The sequence below is a fragment of the Hetaerina americana genome, unplaced genomic scaffold (assembly GCF_022747635.1).
Source record: "Hetaerina americana unplaced genomic scaffold, ioHetAmer1.1.p SCAF_149, whole genome shotgun sequence".
NCBI classification, from domain to species: domain Eukaryota; kingdom Metazoa; phylum Arthropoda; class Insecta; order Odonata; family Calopterygidae; genus Hetaerina; species Hetaerina americana.
In genome coordinates this window covers 240,590-247,500 of record NW_027286614.1, presented here as the reverse complement: position 1 = coordinate 247,500, position 6,911 = coordinate 240,590, and the positions used below count along the sequence as shown (strand labels likewise).

Below are 6,911 nucleotides of genomic sequence, written 5' to 3'. Positions count from 1 at the left end.
AGCAGAGGGATGGTAGTTTGGAAAGCAGGAAGGCCCAAGCCGCCCTCCCTGCATTGGGCGTGGAAAAAGCCGACGGGTGTATCGTGGGGTAGATGTAACCACTTCCGCACCGCACTCCTGGTTTGCTTGTCTAGGGCCTTGAGGGTCTTCATGGTTGTGCCTGATAGTGTGAATAGATGGTAATACCGAGGGACAAGGAAGCACCTGAGTAGTTTCAGGCGCTGCTGAGGTTTCAGCGGTGCCGCAGTTATTCGGGCAAGTTCTTCCTCTAGTGTGCCTCCGGCTCGCACAATACCCGTTGGGGAGAAGTTGAGCCCTAAGTATTTCCAAGTTTCGGATGACCGGAGCTGGCGGACGTATTCGCCGACGGCCATCCGAAACTGGGGTCTGGTGGGTATTTTAAAGGTTTTCCGTTTGCCGGCAGGTACAACAGAGAGGGCGACGCATTTTTCCGCGTTAAAGCTTAGTCCTCTCTTGGCTGCCTCCGTTTCGAGGATGTTAAGCGAAGTTTGCATCCCGACGGCTGTGGATGCGATGGCGGTGAGGTCATCTGCGTAGGCCAAGGAGGTGATGTGGGTTCCCGTTATTCTGTACCCAATATGCGTGGGCACTGATTGTAAGATTTCGTCTATTATAAGACAAAAAATGGGGGTCGACAGAGGGTCGCCCTGTCGGACACCATTTGTGATTTGGATCGGGGTGGATGTTTCTCCATTCATTCATTCATTAAGAGAGTCATGAGAGGGATGTTCAGTACCGAAGTGCAGGGCTCGTTCAGCCCATCCTAACTTCCTCTGGGTCCATTCGTGATCAAAAATAACTCTGGCTACGGAGAAGGAGGAGACTCTGAGGGAACGAATCCTATTTCTCATGAGGAGTGGAATTGTTGTTTCAAATGCTGGGAGTCCGAGCCCCCCTTCTTTGCATGGGGCATGATAGTATCCAATTGGTACGTCCTTGGGAAATTTCAGCCATCCCCTTACTGCTTGCCTCATCTGCCGGTCTAATGCTCTAAGTTCTTTCTTTGTTGCTCCAGCAAGGACGAGTACATGGTAGTGCCTTGGGATCAGGAAGCACCGCAGGATTTTTAACTTCTGCTGCGGCTTTAATGGGGACGTAGAGATCCTAGCCAGTTCTTCGGCAAGGCGTCCTCCAGCCTTTTTGATACCGGTCGGGCAGAAGTTTACCCCGAGGTATTTCCATTCCTCGTTGATTCCAAGTTGGCGTATGTGCTCACCACCGCATACTTTGAAGGTGGGTTAAGTCGAAACCTTAAATTTCTTGGACTTCCCTGCTGGGATAATCGATAGAGCGATGCTCTTCTTCGGGTTCAACTGAAGTCCCTCTGGTCCCGCTTCCCTCTCAATTACGTCGATAGCGATTTGGAACCCGCTTTTAGAGGACGCTATGGCAATTATATCATCAGCGTATGCCAGCTGATTTATCCGATTGCCGTTGATGATGTAGCCTATTTGATCAGAGATTTTATTTATTATTTTATCGACTACTACGCAGAATACTGGTGTAGAAAGGGGATCGCCTTGACGTATCCCTTTGGTTACTCTGATATCAGATGAGAACTGGCCTCGAACTTCAATTCTGGTGTAACTGGTTTTATAGGTATTGTACATGTATTTCACGAAGGATTCCGGAAGTCCCAGGTCACACATCGCATTAACCATAGCTTCCTTTCTAACACTGTCGTACGCTTTAGACATGTCCAATGAGGCTATGTGCAGTTCTTAAAGGGAGGCTTTCGCATCATGAAGTAATGCCCCCAATATGGTGATATTTTCTGCACACCCATCCTTCATGCACCTCTGACGCTCGCTTATCACATTTGCTTTCATAAGGCGCTTCGCCAAGATCTTGTGTAGTTGCCTCACTACCACAGATGCGATGCTGATTGGACGAAAGTCACCGGGGACCGTTGCCTTTTTGGTTTTAGGTAGGAAAACTGTTCGGCTGGTGAGGAGTTTCTGTGGGAAGCCTCCTCTCACCATAATCAGGTTGTAAAATAAACACCGAATTTCAGCCGGGACACTATTCCATTGCCTGGGTGTTATACCATCGATTCCTGCCGCCGAGGACGCAGGAATATTAACGTCTACTAAGTCGCTCACCAGCACAGGTTCGAAAATCCACCTTAGCCCGTCATTTTCTTTCACATGAGGCTTTATCTCGTTCCCTGCTTCAGTCCCCCCAAACACCGGCTTCCAGTACTCGGTCATCTATTCCAGACTGGGAAGTTTGGCTTCATCGGGGCCGTCCAGCACTAATGCTGCCGCCCTTCCCATGTTATGTCTGTAGAGAGACTGCATCTCCGCGTAGTTCTTGCGTTTCTTCCGCCAATTTGAGCATTCTTTGCTCTCCTTGTTCTTGGTCCACTTCTTCTTCCTTCGGCGTTCGCGTTTTGGTAAGACCGCATCCAACCACTCGGAGATCTCCTCTCTCCCACCTCCCAAGTGTATTTCGGCTCTTTTAACTAAATCCTGTGCCTGGTGGGTCTTCAGTTCCCGCACTTTCCCAATCCGCTCGGTGATAGCCCTCACGAAAAGACTCTCCAAATTGTATCCCTCTGTCGTGCCACATTCCGTAGTAGCAGATGCGGTATCATCCCTCTCCTTGGTTGGTGTTGTCCCATTCACGGCAACTGCGTCTGGTTCCATTGAGTTTTTCCGCACGAGTGATTTTAGAAGCTCTTGATAGGACTTTTTCTTTCGTAGCCCTTTTAAGCTGTCGAGAGATCTATTGTTTTTAATGAACTCGAAGGTCAGGAGATGTTTATTCATAAACTTTATGTTTCCAGCACGTATCGCCTTAGCCTCCTCACTCGCTATAAGCGCGATATCCTCTTCAGCCCATCTCTTCTTAGTCGTTGCTGTCTTGATTGCCGCATTCACTGCCACAATATGGGCACTCCTTTTATGCACTCCTAAACCAATTTTACTCTTGAACACTCTCTGGGGATTACACAAATCACACACAAAAGCACACATTCTCTCCTCATCGATTCCCTTCCTTCTACTCGATCCTCTCCGGGTAACAAGCGCTTCAGTGCTGGCGCTCCGAGGCTGCGCCAGCGGGGAACCACCGGTTCCCAAAATCATTCTCTGTGATTCATTCGTACTTGAAGCAAGTTGACCGCTATCGGGGTGGCAACCCAAGAGCGGACGGGGCTCTCACCCCTATACCTCCTCTGTTATTTTAAAGTGCTCCAACCGCCGCACATATATGCACAGAGGCAGGTCATCTGGGGGGGTTGCCCCCTCACAGTTGGACTAATGCACTAAGCCTCTCCCATTAGCCGTTCGACCATTATGATGGGTCTTACGTTACCGACTCTCACCTGGTGTTGCCACCGGAGGTGGCACGAGGCACGTGGTCATCTGGGGCTCTCCCCTCTCATAAAAGAGATTGGTTCCCCAGCGACCTTAAGCGAGTCATAGTTACTCCCGCCGTTTACCCGCGCTTGCTTGAATTTCTTCACTTTGACAATCAGAGCACTGGACAGAAATCACATTGCGTCAACACCCGCTGGGGCCATCGCAATTCTTTGTTTTAATTAGACAGTCGGACTCCCCCGGTCCGTGCCAGTTCTGAGCCAGTCGTTGAATGGCGGCCGAAGAGTGGCGCGCGGGCGGTGGCCCCAAATGGCACGAACGACGTACCACGGGGTCGCCACGCGCGTCCTCGCAGCAAGGAAGGTCCGCGGGAGGCCAAGGCACGGGACCGAACTCGGATCCACGGCGCGCGAACGCAACGATTCTCCTCGCCCAGGCCCGGCACGTCAGCTATCAACCCGCTTCCCGACCAAGCCCGACACGCCCCGACCCTCAGAGCCAATCCTTATCCCGAAGTTACGGATCCGATTTGCCGACTTCCCTTACCTACATTATTCTATCGACTAGAGGCTCTTCACCTTGGAGACCTGCTGCGGATATGGGTACGAGCCGGCGCGACACCTCCACGTGACCCTCTCCCGGATTTTCAAGGTCCGTCGGGAAATCACGGGCACCGCCGCAACTTCGGTGCTCTTCGCGTTCCAAACCCTATCTCCCTGCGAGAGGATTCCAGGGAACTCGAACGCTCATGCAGAAAAGAAAACTCTTTCCGTGGCTCCCGACGACGTCTCCGGGCTCTTTTAGGTTACCCTGACGAAACCCTTGTGAGGGCCCGACAAACAACGGTTCCGCTGCCGGGTTCCGGAATAGGAACCGGATTCCCTTTCGCCCGACCGATGGATCATTTTGCTTATGAAAATTTTTTCTATCGCCGTTAGCTTCGGATTTCTCCTAGGGCTTAGGATCGACTGACTCGTGTGCAACGGCTGTTCACACGAAACCCTTCTCCACATCAGTCCTCCAGGGCCTCGCTGGAGTATTTGCTACTACCACCAAGATCTGCACCGACGGCGGCTCCAGGCAGGCTCGAGCCCAGACCCTTCTGCGCACGCCGCCGCGACCCTCCTACTCGTCGCCGCGTCAAGCGGCACTCGACTCGGAGCCGAGTCCGCCCTGCGGCGACGGCCGGGTATAGGCACGACGCTTCAGCGCCATCCATTTTCAGGGCTAGTTGCTTCGGCAGGTGAGTTATTACACACTCCTTAGCGGATTCCGACTTCCATGGCCACCGTCCTGCTGTCTTAAGCAACCAACACCTTTCATGGTTTCCCATGAGCGTCGATTCGGGCGCCTTAACCCGTCGTTTGGTTCATCCCACAGCGCCAGTTCTGCTTACCAAAAGTGGCCCACTATGCACTCCGATCCCAGGGGCCCCCGAGGGGACCCCGTCTCCGGCTTCGATAAATCGAGCAAGCCGGAGTTCTCACCCATTTAAAGTTTGAGAATAGGTTGAAGCCGTTTCGGCCCCAAGGCCTCTAATCATTCGCTTTACCGGATGAGACTCTCCTCCGAGCGCAAGCTATCCTGAGGGAAACTTCGGAGGGAACCAGCTACTAGATGGTTCGATTAGTCTTTCGCCCCTATACCCAGCTCCGACGATCGATTTGCACGTCAGAATCGCTACGGACCTCCATCAGGGTTTCCCCTGACTTCGTCCTGGCCAGGCATAGTTCACCATCTTTCGGGTCCCAACGTGTGCGCTCTGGGTGCGCCTCCCCTCGCAATGAGGGATCAGACGCCCCGGGGGTGCGGGGACCGACGCCCGCCGGAGCGAGCGAACGACCCCGTCCTCCCTCGGCCGCCGGAACGGCGGCCTTCACTTTCATTGCGCCTATGGGTTTAGCGGAGCGTGTCCGACCCAACGACTCGCGCGCATGTTAGACTCCTTGGTCCGTGTTTCAAGACGGGTCGGGTGGACCATCCAAGCCGTAGCGTCGCGGACTCGAAACTTTCGACGCCGTCCGAGGACACCTCACGGTTCGCGGACAGCCCCACGGTGGGAAAGGGATCTAACCGGGTCCGGAACCCTAACCCCCAAGGGTGCTCGCGGAGGGCCGGAGGCCTTGCGGCGCGTCGCCTTTCGCTTCCTACCGTCGGACATCCGGCCTGGGATCCCGGGGTCCTTTTCCGCTCGAGAGCGGGCGGGACCCCACCCGGGCCCTTGGGGCCGGCGTCCGACGGGTCGCGACGTCCTACTCGGGGAGAAGTGCGTCACACCGACAACGAACATTCGAGGGCCACCGGGTGACGCGCCTGTGACGGGGGTCACCCCCCACCCGCCGGCGCGCCATCCGTCAAGCGACCCTCGCCCGTCGCCGGCGAGACCTAAATTTCCCCTTTCGAAATTTCCGGTAATTTAGAAATCCGTTTAGAATTTCTTTCCTTCATTTCATTTTATGTAAAAAATTCGTTTCATCGAAACATACAAACTGGGAATTTTTTCCCTTCTTCGCGAGCGAGTTGGGCGTGTGTCTTTTAAAGCTGGCTTTTGATCGCCGGGCACCCGACTGCTCGCCTTCTTTGTCCCTTTTTCTCTTCACCAATTCGTTCCAAAGCCACGATTTTATAATCGAAAGCTGTAATGATCCTTCCGCAGGTTCACCTACGGAAACCTTGTTACGACTTTTACTTCCTCTAAATGATCAAGTTTGGCCATCTTTCCAGCAACATCGGCGCCACCGGTGTTGAGGCGGCGAGCGCCGCGCACCAGTCCGAAGGCCTCACTAAATCATTCAATCGGTAGTAGCGACGGGCGGTGTGTACAAAGGGCAGGGACGTAATCAACGCGAGCTTATGACTCGCGCTTACTGGGAATTCCTCGTTCATGGGAAACAATTGCAAGCCCCAATCCCTAGCACGAAGGAGGTTCGGCGGGTTACCCGGGCCTTTCGGCCAGGGAGGACACGCTGATTCCTTCAGTGTAGCGCGCGTGTGACCCAGAACATCTAAGGGCATCACAGACCTGTTATTGCTCAATCTCGTGCGGCTAGGAGCCGCCTGTCCCTCTAAGAAGATAGCTACGTCGGAAGCATAATAGATTCCGACGCCTAGTTAGCAGGCCAGAGTCTCGTTCGTTATCGGAATTAACCAGACAAATCGCTCCACCAACTAAGAACGGCCATGCACCACCACCCACCGAATCAAGAAAGAGCTCTTATTCTGTCAATCCTACCGGTGTCTGGGCCTGGTGAGGTTTCCCGTGTTGAGTCAAATTAAGCCGCAGGCTCCACTCCTGGTGGTGCCCTTCCGTCAATTCCTTTAAGTTTGAGCTTTGCAACCATACTTCCCCCGGAACCCAAGAGCTTTGGTTTCCCGGAAGCTGCCCGCCGAGTCATAGAAGGAACTTCGGCGGATGGCTAGCTGGCATCGTTTATGGTTAGAACTAGGGCGGTATCTCATCGCCTTCGAACCTCTAACTTTCGTAGTAGTTTTAGGGGTTTGTAGGGTGCGTCGACAGCTATGGTCATTTTGCACCACTGTCATTACGTAAAACTTATGTTCCTTTTA

At 53.4% G+C, this 6,911-nt stretch overlaps 1 pseudogene; it reads right to left on the bottom strand.

Moving 5' to 3' along the window:
- The window catches only part of LOC139686718 (large subunit ribosomal RNA), an 8,408-nt pseudogene extending 2,326 nt beyond the window's left edge, over positions 1-6,082 (bottom strand).
- Between the last annotated feature and the right edge of the window lie 829 nt (positions 6,083-6,911).